The sequence below is a fragment of the Lepisma saccharinum genome, chromosome 2 (genome assembly GCF_977018435.1).
Source record: "Lepisma saccharinum chromosome 2, izLepSacc3.1, whole genome shotgun sequence".
Classification (NCBI taxonomy): domain Eukaryota; kingdom Metazoa; phylum Arthropoda; class Insecta; order Zygentoma; family Lepismatidae; genus Lepisma; species Lepisma saccharinum.
The window spans coordinates 88929839-88944098 of record NC_139230.1 but is presented as its reverse complement, the minus strand read 5'-3'; the positions used below and the strand labels follow the sequence as shown (position 1 = coordinate 88944098).

General features: G+C 40.3%; 1 protein-coding gene across 2 annotated transcripts in view; it reads left to right on the top strand.

Annotated features, from left to right (window-relative positions):
- LOC145984463 (uncharacterized) overlaps positions 1-14260 on the top strand; it is a 189249-nt gene that overhangs the window by 130751 nt on the left and 44238 nt on the right. The window lies entirely within an intron of this gene.

Sequence of the window (14260 nt, the reverse complement as noted above, 5' to 3'; positions counted from 1 at the left end):
CGCTGCCATTTGATCTGAAGTTGACTGATGATTTTCCAGTATTGTAACCAACTACTACTTTCAGCTTCTTAATGATTTGGCCATTTCTCTTCAAAAGTTCAACTGTGTTGTCAGAATACTTGGAGAGCATTGTCACATTCTGCCTGTCCTGCAAATTTAGGATAGCGATTCCTCTACTACTCTCTTTCGCAACAATATCACTCTTTTTCTCTTTTCCATGTGGCATTTAAGGGTGACATCTTTAGGGGAGCCTCTTTTTTACTTCTATTTCAAAGTTCCCAACAAGGTTTGTTTTGTCCAACAATTAGTTAGTTATATGCTTTTGATGCTTGTGTATGAATTTCCAGTACATGCTGTTCTTTCTGCATTCAAAAGATGTTCACATAATTACTTCACAACTTCTGTGAGTGTAGTTTTTCTAACTTGAAGATTCTTCCCAGCATAAATTTTCAAGGCAAATGTGTAGCCTTGTCCCATACATACTTTGAAAATGTTTTATCCATATCTGTGATGCTTTTGCTTCAGATATTGTTGCATGACAAGCCACCCTCGAAAAGGTATGATTCACACATGAACGCACACAGTTTCCCCAGGATGGTGACTGGAAATTCTCCATTAGTTGGCTAAGATTATTCTGAACTTTAACATGTTGCCTTCTGGACATTAACCTCTTGTGTCCCAAGCGTCTCGATCGAGATACCCAAATGTAACCCTCACAGTCCCAAGCGTCTCGAACGAGATGCTGTGTCAAGGTCGTAGTTTTTATGTTATAACTTTTATATTTTTGGCTAGAATTTCGATTTTTTTATATATTGTTCCTAACACATGTATTTAACAGAAATGTTTCTTTGCATTTTATTTTGTCTTCATGAAAATGGAGGGGGAAAGGTGGGAAAAGGGCCTTCTCTTTTGCATCTCTTTTCAAGATAAAATTTTTGCCGACAAAGGAAGACCATCTTTGTTGTTCTAACGCAATGCTTTTCACTCCCTCCTGTGAACTGCATTTGAAGGAAGCTTGTTTATCAGTATCTGATGTCAAAATGAAAGTCTTTCCTGAAGGCGCAAGCAGGGGGTGGGGGGAGGGGGAAGACTGGTTGTTGAATCTGCGTTGTGAGAATTGAATTTCGAAGCGCGCTGAAGGAAACCTTTGTTTTTTTATCACAAGTGTCCACTAGTTGCAACAAAGGTTACCCTGCATTGTCTAAAAATAGAATTTCAAGCAGCTGCAAGAATTGGCGATCATTTTTCACTGGGTTCTGGCTTTTTGGCCGTTAATGTTGTGCGTAGGTGTCGTTTTGTGCCCAAGTTCGAGAACATTTTTTGGGTGAAGTGACAATTTTTTAAAATAATTTTTGGGGGTTTTCTCCCTTCCCCCTCCATATATACGCCAAATTTGCATAAATTTTGCATTTTGACATTTTTTTTGGGGGGCAGGGGGAAACACCATTTTTTAAGAAAAGTATTTTTGAGGGGATTTCCCCCCTTTCCCCCTCCATATGTACGCCGAATGTGCATAAATTATATATCGTCTGAATCTGTAATTCATTCTGCGTACAACGGTATATCCTTCATATCTCTAGGGCATTTAGTTTCTGAGCTATAGTCATTTCAATGTAACTCTGCATTTTGAAGCTTGAATCAGTGGCGTGCAGACCATTCCTTTTGGGGGTACAACTCAAGTTACATTGGTCATATGATAATAATGCAAATATTTTTGTGTTTCTTACATGTCAGCGATAATTTCTATGTGCATTTTGAACTTTTCATATCCTTTTTTTCGGGGGGCAGGGGGGGGGGGAGAAACCCCATTTTTTTAAAAAAAGTATTTTCAGGAGATTTCTCCCCTTTCCCCCTCCATATATACGCCGAATGTGCATAAATTATATATCGTCTAAATCTGTGATTCATTCTGCGTACAACGGTATATCGTTCATATCTCCAGGGCAAATAGTTTCTGAGCTATAGTCATTTCGATGTAACTCTGCATTTTGAAGCTTGAATCAGTGGCGTGCCAACCATTCCTTTTGGGGGTACACAGGACTTCGAAACAAACGCCCCCCCTTACGGTTATGCAACCCGTAATTTTATATCATCTAGTTTCGCCTGGTAGAGTAGTTCCCGAGAAGAGCAGTACTTCCAAACCTATAACTGTAGTGTTTCCAACCCTGTATTGGTTGGTTGGTTGTTGATTTGGTGTTTAAGTCCACAATGCACAGTATGACTAATCGGGACTGGACCTACAGTTTAAAGTGGGATCCGAACCCCTTTGTGCCTCCACCGGGACGCTAAGCCTGTAATGCTTCGTAGAAGATGAAACCATCACGTAAACTTCTTCATTCGTGAGTTACATTTGGTTTACAGACTCAATTCGTGAGTTACATTTGGTTGACAGACTCACATTACTGGACACTCTTTTCCTTTATTGAATGTTTTCTGGAGCATTTATTTTTCCTTCTGCGGATAAAATCTGTTATTATTTTACATCTTATTTTTCGCAGCTTCTCTACCATTTATTGGCTAATCCCAACAATGAGCATGAATGATGACTCGATGAAATTGATAAGAGGACAGTCATAAAGAAACCATGGGGGCTAGATTCATATTATTATTATTACTATTATTATCTTTCTTTTTTACTTTACTTTTGGCTAATCGCAACGATGAGGATTAGTGTATGATAAAATGCATGAAGGAACACTCATAAACAATCATACCCAGGCCAGGACTCCAACCCAGGAATTTCGGCAGCGAGATCAAAAGCCGACGGCTTACCATGCTCGGGCACAGCGGCGGCCAATTATTATTAGTGATATTGTCTTAAGTAGTGTATTTTTCCACCATATTCTTTCATACAATCATGAAACTGATGAAAATTAAAATGTTAAAATACCTGCCTACGTTTTTTCTTTTTTTTTAAGTTTGCAATATAAACCCCTACTGCACGAAGCCAAATTGTGGGAATACGAAACAGAACCAACTTAACATATCTTGACCGTGGAAAGTGTTAATACAAAATCTAGAAAAGAGCCATTTAACAGTTGCCTGATTGCTTTTCCATTTGTTGCATGGGAAGAATTGTCTGAAATGTGTGTGTAGTGGCAGGCAAAGGAGAATACAAAGATCGAATAGAGAGGCAACACTGTCACTGTTCTGCACTGCACAGACAATGCGTCTCGTCGAGTGGGCGGGGCACTGTGGGTGCGAGCGAGCTACTGTTGCTTCTGCAAAGACGAACACTCACAGACAACTGAATGACTCTCCGCTTAAAATCTAGTCAATCGAGAAAGGATTTGTTGAGGAAGTGAATTGAAATATAAACGCCAGAATTTGGTCTAAGCCTATAATGGTTACTCGCAATAAGAGCTGATCAATTTTTACATGTGCAATTCCGTAATGAAAGAGGCAACAGGCCGCACTCCACACCTTTAGCCTGGTAACACTAATAAATCATTTCATTATATGCGTTCGGTTATGCTGATAGTCATGTTTAATATATTACCTTCAAACATAAACAATATCATGGACTCACTCAGAGGCAGAATTCAATTTTACGCTTTACTTTCCTGAAGATATTGTAGCAATATAATCATTCCGCTCCATTTTCGTATTCTCAATTGAACTCGCAATATATTTTCCAGAAGTTGAGCCCCAGCTCCCTTCTCCCATCTTAAAAATTCTTGGGCGAGAGGCTACAAACTATACTAAAACTGAATTACAGACAATACTTTACGACTCAAAGTGACGTGACCTAGAACGTAGTGAAAAATCACTGGTGCAAAATTCAACGTAATGATGATAAAATGAAGGTAGGAAAATGGATGTGCTAGAAAGTTTTACATACATACACACACATAGTTAGTTCCGTGTAGAAGACATTTCTTCACATTTTTCTCACCTTGGCTTCCTTCAATTCACGAAACTGTAAAGCCATGAACGCGTTAACCCCCAATAATCACGGCATCCCAGGTTCGATTCCTGGTGGAGACACAACTGCCTAGTGGTTCGGATCCCACTTTCAACTATAGGTCCCACTTCGGGTAGCCTTTCTGAGCATGAAATGGAATTAAAACAAAATTGGAACACGGTAACCCATCACAACACATGCGCAGAGGGCGTTGAACTTAATGACTGACAATTATTATATACATCGAACTTTCAGCGAAGCTGGAATAAGGTCTATTTGCCATGCCAAATAGTCTTGTGGTGCCTTCTATACGAAGTGCACGCAAGTTATCTAAAAAAATTCAAATTTGAAGGTGAGTCGATCTATGTTTCATTCAATAAGACTCTTCACTTCAAACATATTTTGCTCTATAGTTGTCGATTTCGAATGGGCATCTAAGACTGGTTGCTTAGCGGACCGGATTTGGAGCAAAATCACGGACTGTCATAGTTCCAATCACACTACAGACATAGAAAAATTGTTCACCTGAAGATGAGAGAAGAGGTGATCTCTTGAAATGTCTCGAAATATATAGATAGAATATATGGTCAATCAAAAGGAAAAACAATGGATAATGTCCAATTAAGTAGAAACGTTATTAGAACTGGTGTTCATTCACAGAGCAGAAGGGTTTTTTTGACAAAATTCTGTTTCCCCGGTGGCTGCTTCGGAGAAGAGGGTTATGTGAAGTTATCATTTCTTGCCCAAGGGGTAGGCCTAATTAGTTGATTGACCACGAGTTCATTCGTAGGTAAACGCGGCAACAGAGGATCACTGCCATAAAGGTGGTTCCCGCGCCGGCTGAAAGAGCTACAGGAATTTAAAGAACCATTGTCACTAACTTCAGGCAAACATCTAATAATTTCCTTAGGTTTCAAAGCTGATCCGAACGGACAACAAATACAAGAAAAAAACGGCATGAATTAAATGATCGATTGGTCCGTCCTTCTGTTGATGGATGGCAATTCATATTAACAATAATAATTGTAAGCTTATCATTAAAGAGTCAACAATCAAAGCTAATACACATCTATTGATCAGAAATTACTAGAACGTTAAAGTTGTTTTTGTATATTTTGTTATGTTAAGTCTCTCTTCTGTCACTTTCTGCTAATGAGGATGAGTGGAGATTGGATTAAATTTATACCATGATACCAATACTGAAGCCTTGGCTCGAACCCGGAAATTTCGTGGTATCGGAAGTGGACCACTTAACGCACTTGGCCACCAAAGAGAACCGGCTCTGCGGCCAAGCGCGGTTAGTGGTGGACTAACGATCCAGACACCGAATGTTCCGGGTTCGAGTCCAGCCCGGGTCTTCGTCAATTTCTTAATCGTCATAAATCCCTTCACAATCTAAGACATGTAACTTTATCAAAACTTCATTCCCCTCCCCTCCACCTTCCCAACAAAATTTTCATGCCAATTTTAGACTTCCTATTGATATTGCTCCCTCCAAAAAAGCAATCTAAGACATAATTGTTATACACAAGAGTTAGGATTCCCTGCCCCCAAAATAATTATCAATCCCGCTACCTGAAAATCCCACTAACTTTATTAATCGCCCACCATAATTTCCCTTTCAATCTAAGGCCTAATATGTAAGAGTTGGATATCGCCTCCCCACCAATATTACTTATTACCCGTAACAATTCCCCTGACAATCTACAAATGACTATTTGTATAACAGCAATTGGTAATTGATGACGTAATTCAACTTGTGCCCTGTTTTACTCAGTCAAATTTCCTGGGCACCCCTGATTTAAAACTGTGACAACGTGATAGGTGTAATGTAACTAACAGTTAAGTGTTAGGAATGGGTGCATGTGTGCTGCGCATTTGAATTTCATGTGAATGAAATCTGTCAATAATGTGAATATTAATATTATAGAATATAATATAATGGTGCAGGTGCGCAAAAAAGTAAACAATAGCACCAAGGTATCAATAAGAAAGAATTGGAAATATAAGTTGCATATGGAGATGTGTGTAATTATTAGTTTTGTTCTGGGATGTAGCGAAGAACATCGGTTAAACCGTGCAGAGTTTCAATACTGTGTCCACCCGCCGTTGGATTCAAGCACTGCATCTAGTCGACGAGGCAAGGATTCCACGAGCAGATGTTTGGTCTTCTCCTTAAACTCTCCCAAACATCAAACACGTGAGCCAGTAGAGCTTCCATTGTTCTCAGTTGTCTAGGTTCCCACTCTCTCACCATCAATGCCCAAATGTTTTCGATTGGGAGACTTCGCTGGCCAATCTACTCTTGAAAGCAGATCCGCCCCACAAGAACATGCGGACTATCTTCTCTCTTGGAAATTCCGAAGTGTAAGGCAGTGGCGTATGCTGGTTCTAACGAGTGGGTAATCTCCGACCCTTGATCCTCAAACTCCAAAAGTTTCCGTGCAATTTATGTCAGGATCCATATTGGATTTAGGAATATTGTGTCGGAATGTTTGTCTTATTGCTACGACCACAATCAATTAATTCTCGTTATTGCAGTTTAATATACGTGTAGAATTTCAAATAATAAAACAAGACAGTATTATAAAGCTATAAAAAAACAACCTGTGAAATATAAAATGAAAGACGTGCACTAGTGAAATACAAACCCGCAATATTAATTTAAGTGCAAAATTCAGCTTACTCCTGGACCCGATTACTTGTGCCGTACCACATCCAAAGCACGCTGTTTGTCTAGTTGCACTTCAATACGTGTCTGTGCGAAAGATTGCAGCTTAACAAAGGAAGTTATGTGACTTTTGGATTTTTCATGTTTGGCACAAGCGTTGCAAAGATTACAGTATCCGCCACGCGTCCATACATTCTTTTCAGCCCCGAAAAGTAAGCACGGCCAACAAAAAAGCAAAGCTTATTAACACTTATACTTCCTGTCAACCATATTATTGTATATATGATTATAATCATAGCATTGTTTTGTCATAATTTGCTTGAGAAAATGCCTCACATATTCCCGATTTTTGTCTGTGTGTAGAAATAAGTTCAAGCGACGACACTGGCCTACCTGTATTAACAATTTGCAACTTCTCCTGAAAAGATCTTGTTCCAAAAGGTTACACCAGCAAATCTTGTATCACATCCATTACAATTTAACACAGCACTATCATGACAAACACTTTCACGTAAATAAATAATAAACACGAAGCACAGCACGAAGCCAACGACTACACACATTCAGTTTCACGCGCCAAACTTCTGTTGTTGTGTTCCTGGCTCAGAATGAAATTCCCTATGAACGATAGAAAAAAATCCCTTTCCGAGCTCGAAATGACAGGTTTTAAACGTTCGAATCATTGCAGGCCAGAGCCAGAATTTTATTTCGGGATGGAGATCATCCCTTATTAGCAGCCGCCACATAAAGTTGAAACAGTGGGGTTAGAAGTCCTGAAGATGAATCTCAGATTATTACAACGTATTATGCAAGGTGTTTAATCCTGCTAATGAAGTAAAATTAATTACCACTATACACTTTTTAAATTAGATATATGTAAGATTTCGGGGAGGGGGGTTTCATCCCCCTGAGTCCTCCACCTGGCTACGTGTCTGATGTGTTTTTTTCGTTTTATGTTTAAGTCTTTCATCTTCATCACTATTAATCTAAAGAGGCGGAATATAGCAACATAAATTAAGTAATATATATATATATATAATTTATTTTTGATATCTTTCCCTTTAAAAAATATTCAGTTCCGTGAAGGAAGTATTCTCGCTGCTTTTGAAGATTAGAGAGGAGAAACAATTACTATTTTTGTAAATACAAGGATGGGGGGAGTCAGCATATAGGTGCTTTAATTGCTTAAGCTTTGAATTTTAATTTAGTTTGCTTCATCTTCAATATTTAAGCTTTTTCCTTTTGATAAATTTATGTTCAAGTAACAGAAATCAGCAGGACAGAAGCAAATGTAAAGTGAAAATTAGCGTAGAATTGGTTTTGCCCATGTTATTCAATTTTCCTGTTCTTCGCACTCTACCGGGTATGTTTTCCCTATTCAGCGGAGGGAACGGTAAAGGCTCTGAAGGTTGAGAGTGCGACCAGTGGACTCTCACAAGAAGGAGGTTACCCTGGGCATGGAATCACCGTGCCTTAGAAGCAGTGTTTCCTCCCCCTCTTTCCTCTCTCCTCCTCCTCGCCAAGGGTTGTAAGGGAAACGGGAGGAATGACGTCAGGGTGAGATTCCATGAAGTCATTCCACCAACTGGAGAAAGGTTCCCGGACATTCAGCGGCAAACGGTTGGAAGAATTCGGGCGCTGGAAGCAAAGAAATGTATGCATCGAAATTGGTTTGGAAGAATATTGCGAAGAAATGTATACATTTTTTTTTAAAAAAAAAAAAAAGAAATACAGCCGGGTTTTCCCTATTCAGCGGAGGGAACGGTAAAGGCTCTGAAGGTTGAGAGTGCGACCAGTGGACTCTCACAAGAAGGAGGTTACCCTGCGCACGGAATCACCGTGCCTGAGAAGCAGTGTTTCCTCCCCCTCTTTCCTCTCTCCTCCTCCTCGCCAAGGGTTGTAAGGGAAACGGGAGGAATGACGTCAGGGTGAGATTCCCTGAAGTCATTCCACCAACTGGAGAAAGGTTCCCGGACATTCAGCGGCAAACGGTTGGAAGCATTCGGGCGCTGGAAGCAAAGAAATGTATGCATCGAAATTGGTTTGGAAGAATATTGCGAAGAAATGTATACATTTTTTTTAAAATAAAAAAAAAAGAAGAAATACAGCCGGGTCATATGCGATTACCTAGATGACCCCGAGTATACGCCGCTGGTGTAAGGCATGATGAAATGATATCGTAAAGGAACATTCAGACCGAAGGGACATGCTGCACGTGGCACATACCTCTTGAAAACACCTTATCACTGGTGCATGTAGAGTTTCAAGCAAGTGACATGCTCAAGGCATACGAGTAAAACTGCTGCAGGATCTCGAATGAAGCACCCACTGGGGCTCAAATTAAAGCCAAAGCGTGGTGGCAAAAGGCAACCATGAAGTTACTGCATCTGAGGTTTAAGTCAAAGCAGGGCCTGCGTGGTGTGTGCAAAGAAACTCATGTTGCTTTAGGAAATAAGGATACTATTGAATCAATGCAATATAAAAGAGTATATACCGCAAAATATACATTATTATTGACTCATGCATTCTCTGAAAAAAATGCATTGTTTTCTCTCACATTTCTGTCCGCAATGAATATAAATGTATAATCTATTAAATTAAGCAGGTGCATGCAGATTTAAAAATATTGATAAGATGATTCAATTGAATTGAATTGTTGTTTTTAAGTCCACTTATGCACAGAAAAGCTAATTGGGACTGGACCTACAGTTTATAGTGGGTTCCGAACTACTATGTGCCTCCACCGGGTATCGAACCCGGGACCCCTTGATTGAAATGTGACGACACTACGACTGCACCATCGGGGAGGCCCTAGTCCTCTTACGGAGATATTTCGTTAGGAGCAATAGAAATGCCCTATCAAAACAATTGGGGAATATTATTTTCAATGTGGATAGTCTTCGGAAAACAGTTTACCTAAATAGTGGGGACGTGGGTTGAGAGATAGGGATGGAGTTGGAAGAGAGAGAGGGAAAGCACACAATTTTCTGTTCAGTGCGAACCTTTGGGATTGCTTTTTCCTAGCGCACCAAAAACACAATATATAACCCAAATACAGGGTGATCGAATAGTCCCCGAACCCAAACTTCAATTATTTTTTTCGCCGGTCGTTATTATGATAATGTCAAAATTTCTGTGGAAGCTGGTTTGCGAGGGTCTTGGCTGTACACGACAAGAGATGGCGCTGGGGAGTGGCGCTAGCAGTCGTGGCGAGGAAATGAACTACGAGCAGTGCTGGTAACAAAATAATCACGCCAGTTGCAAGGATGACTTTGTCGGTGGAGGAGGATTTTTTTTTCGAAAACCGAGTGAATTCTATTGTGTATCAGGACATTATACAGCAGTTTATTGCGCTTTTGTACGCCGATGAACGAGATGTGTGGTTGCAACAAGACGGGGCAACATGCCATACGTCCAATGCCACCATGGCAGTTCTGCGTGAATTTTTTGATGACCGCCTGATTTCATCAGGGCTTTGGCCAGCAAGATCACCTGATTTAACAACACCCGATTTTTTCGTGTGGGGTCACAGTTTAGGTTAACTGTTGGTTTGGTTTACCTGATTATTTTGTTACCAGCATTGCTCGTAGTTCATTTCCTCGCCACGACTGCTAGTGCCACTCCCCAGCGCCATCTCTTGTGTCGTGTACAGCCAAGACCCTCACAAACCAGCTTCCACAGAAATTTTGACATTATCATAATAACGACCGGCGAAAAAAAAATTTGAAGTTTGGGTTCGGGGACTTTTCGATCACCCTGTATAACCCAAACCTTCAATGGCGAAATTGTGAGTCAATCACTCAACTGGAATAAAGAGTACGGATTTAAATCTAGGAGGCCAGAAGATAGTTATTGTGCTACCATGTGCCAATACAAAAAAAAAAAATCCACTTTGCCCGCGAGAATTGTCATGCCTGAGTGACATGTAGTTTACATTAGTTGTGAGAGTTGCTTCAATTCCATTGCCTGCCAAGAATAATGATCGCTGAAAGCATAAAATACGGAAATGTGCATGTTTGGCGAGCTATGAGAAAAGTAGATCCTTGTGTTTTCTTTTCAAATTTTACTCATTTTATGTCAACTTTTACATATAGCCAATGGCGACAGAGGATGGATGATGCTTCAGGGAAATTGATGAAATTTGAAGAAACAACGAAAAAGAAAAACTCCAAATTATCAGAGGCTAGGACACAAGAACCCTGGCTACGCAACATGTTATGGTATTTAAGTATATCACGAATTGCTGCTAAATCCTTTCCTAGATATTTGTAATGAATGAACCCCGCCCCCACAACGAGAAAAGGAAAGACCATAGGATGTGAAACATTCACAATGTAATTGCATTGCTTTACATCGCTCTTGGCTGTATTCCAAATGTAGTAAGAGATCAGGGATAAGTTGGATTTTTTTTTTTTTTTTTTTTTTTTTTTTTGCCAATTTATAAGTGTATTTGAGTGCAAGGGGCTACCTATTTCATCATTTATAAAGAGTTAACTTCATCATTACACTAGCACCAGCCACAAATGCATCAATTTCTATTTCGGTTATTTTACATCACTCTTCTGCCTCTTGAGTTAATCGCGATAATACGGATGAATTATCAATTTATAAAATTGTGACGGGACAAACTCAGTGATACATTCATGCCTGACCAGAGTTCGAATCTGGAACATATGACCTCGCTTCGCTAAAAAGGCTGGCAGAAATGTATCGGAAAAGTATAGGGGCACCAAGAACCGGTTTCACCCAGCACAGACGATGAAATCATTTACAGCAACTCGCTGTGGCAGTGTTGCTCGCCACCCCCTCCCCCTTGCTCGCAGGTATAGATCGACCACAAGGAAAAAAAACCTTGGGACGAAAAGTCCCCGTGCAGCTTTTCCTTCTTCCCTCCACCTCGGGCCATAAGGAAGCATGGTCCACTCTCTCCCTCCCCTACTCGCGGGGGTACGGTGCACAGGAATGGCGGGCTGCGCAGGTTGTTTTGCTCGTGGTTCCACTATAGCTTTCTCATTACCCCACCTACTGATGGAAGAGTACGGTCAAATGCTGCACCTACTTTTTGTTTCCAGCATATTCCATCTGGAAGGTTTCTGGCAGCCCTCCGCCACGCCCCCCCCCCTTTCCCACCATGGTTAATAAATGAGACCCTTGCACTTTCAAAACCCTTATCGCAAGAAAAAGCTGGCATGAATTTTACACCACCATACAATAAGATTTACACGGGAAACATTTCCTAACATATTTTCTTGATTCGGACTAAGGGCAAATTAAAAATAGTCAATGGAATTATAGACAAGAGAATGAAATTAGTGAAAATATGGAAAAGCGCGATACCGAAATCTGTAATGAGTGCGAAGGGAAAATCGAGGAAAAAAAAGTATAAAAGTGTTCGAATAACCAGATTAAGAGAGAAAGTTATCACGGCTCGAACAATACAAATGAAAAAAAAGGAAAAGAACTGATACGGATTGAAATATACGACAATCGGAAGTAGGTTGAAGGAAGCAAATTTTAATAAACGTGGTAAGAAAACATAATCAAAGGAGTGCTTGTTCGTTTCGCGACGGAACCTCATATTTGTTGTTCCAATCCCACTCCACACTGTATGTCCAGATACATTTACACTTAAAACAAACTTCGTGGAACTTTTTCCAAAACAGATGTCGCCAAACATTTAAAAACAAAAATAATAACTCTGAAGAAAAAAGCCGAAAGCGTTATTGCAAAATGAAAAAAAAATGTTTAATGGGGGCAAATAGGATACAGTGGGAAAAGCAGAAGCACACTGAACGGGGAGGGGGTGGTTATGGGGGTCAGAATCCTCTCTTTGGACTTACCTATGGTGGCAGGACCAATGAGAAAAATCTCGAAAAATAACTGCAACAATGGAGTTCGGGGGTTCGCATTAGCGCCAGTGATGTAAAAACCAATCACAACTTCCGCGTCATTTTACTTTTGCCTTTCAAAGGTTGTTCCGAGCACGCGTAAACCTTTAAGAAAATTTTAGTTTTCAATTTATGCACAGATACATTAATGGAAACGGAACTTATGATCTAGAGTAGTGGGTCACCAGTGGGAATTGTATCTAGGACCTCTTGATTACAAGGCGACTTTAGGCTATCGGAAGGGACTTTTTTTTCTTCTTAAATAGATAACAGAATTAGTCATAATGCTATCTTTTCGTCTGCAGTACTCTCTCATGGGAGGTGTCAAGTATCCGAGCGATAGCGAAATCCGTGATACCTCCTTTCTTCACATATTCGTTTGGAAGTGGTAAAAGAATAATAAAAAAACTCAAGCATAAATGTTAATGACACTTGTTATTATTACCAGAGACATTCTCAATATAAACTTGTTGTCCGTTGAAATCAAATCAAGAGGAAAGCAAGATCTCCACCCGGTCGCGTGAATCTGTGGCTAGATTCAAGAGTTGGAAACACTACGCTTCTCGCGAGCTGCTCTTCCTGGCGAAACTAGATGATATAAAATTATGGGTTGCATAACCGTAAGGGGGGATGTTTCCTTAGATTTCGAGTGTACAACTCAAGGTACATTGGTCATATGATAATAATGCAAATATTTTTGTGTTCCTTACATGTCAGCGATCATTTCCATGTGCATGTCGACACTGTCATGTACTTTTTTCTTGAGGGGAGGGTGGGGGAACCAAATTTTTTTTCCCCGAAATTTTGGAATTTTGAGAGTTAGCCCCCTCCCCACCACCACATATATGTCGAATTTGCATAAATTTCATATAGTCTGAATCTCTGGTTCATTCCACGTACAACGGTATATCACTCATTTCTCTAGGGCAATTAGTCTCCGATCTACACTCATTTAATTGAAACTCTGCATTTTGCTCAAAATCGGCTTGGGCACCAAGGGGGTTACATGTGAAAATGGCCTTGGGTTTCAAAAGGTTAATCTTGTTTGCAAAATCACCATGCATAACAGCTCAAAACTAAAAAATAGTTTCATTTCTGCCAAGGTTGTAGGCTCCCACTGATACAGTCTTGATGATTCTGACGTATCTTCGTTTTACTGCAGCTGTTGTGTAGAATCCTCAATTGCAGCCATGTAAAAATCACTAGGCATGCCATCGACTAGCTCCTGTACCACAGCTGGGCTTACTCCAACATATTCCATGAATTCTGGCAATTGATGTTGTCCACCTTGGGGTGAAAACCAGGAATAATTGTTGTCACTTCTTGCTACTGTGTCATGTTCAAATTGCTTTTCCAAATTGGTAGGTTTCATAGCAAAGGAAGTAGATGAGCAAGAGCATTGGTTCCAGTGCTATTTTTGCTTTGTGCAGAGTTTGATTGGTTATATCTGACCAAGATGAAAAGTGTATTTACCCTATGAAAAACCGTGCCACCACCAGCGTTGTGTTGTATGGGACTATCGCCTGACATCGTAATTTCCACTGCAACAAACTACATTGGAGCACATGCATAGGAATTCCATCCATTTCCTCCTTACGGGATTTCCATAGGCCAGTGTGGATGTGGGGGTGGCGATGTTGTAGACATCTGAATGCACAGAAATCCATTGGACTCTCATCAGGGCTTTTGACAGGAATGTCATGAAAGGGAATAACTCTGATTCCTGTTTCCTGCTCCATGTCCTGATAAAATTGGAAGGATGATCTAGCAGTGTGGCTGGATGCTGTGTCCATGTGA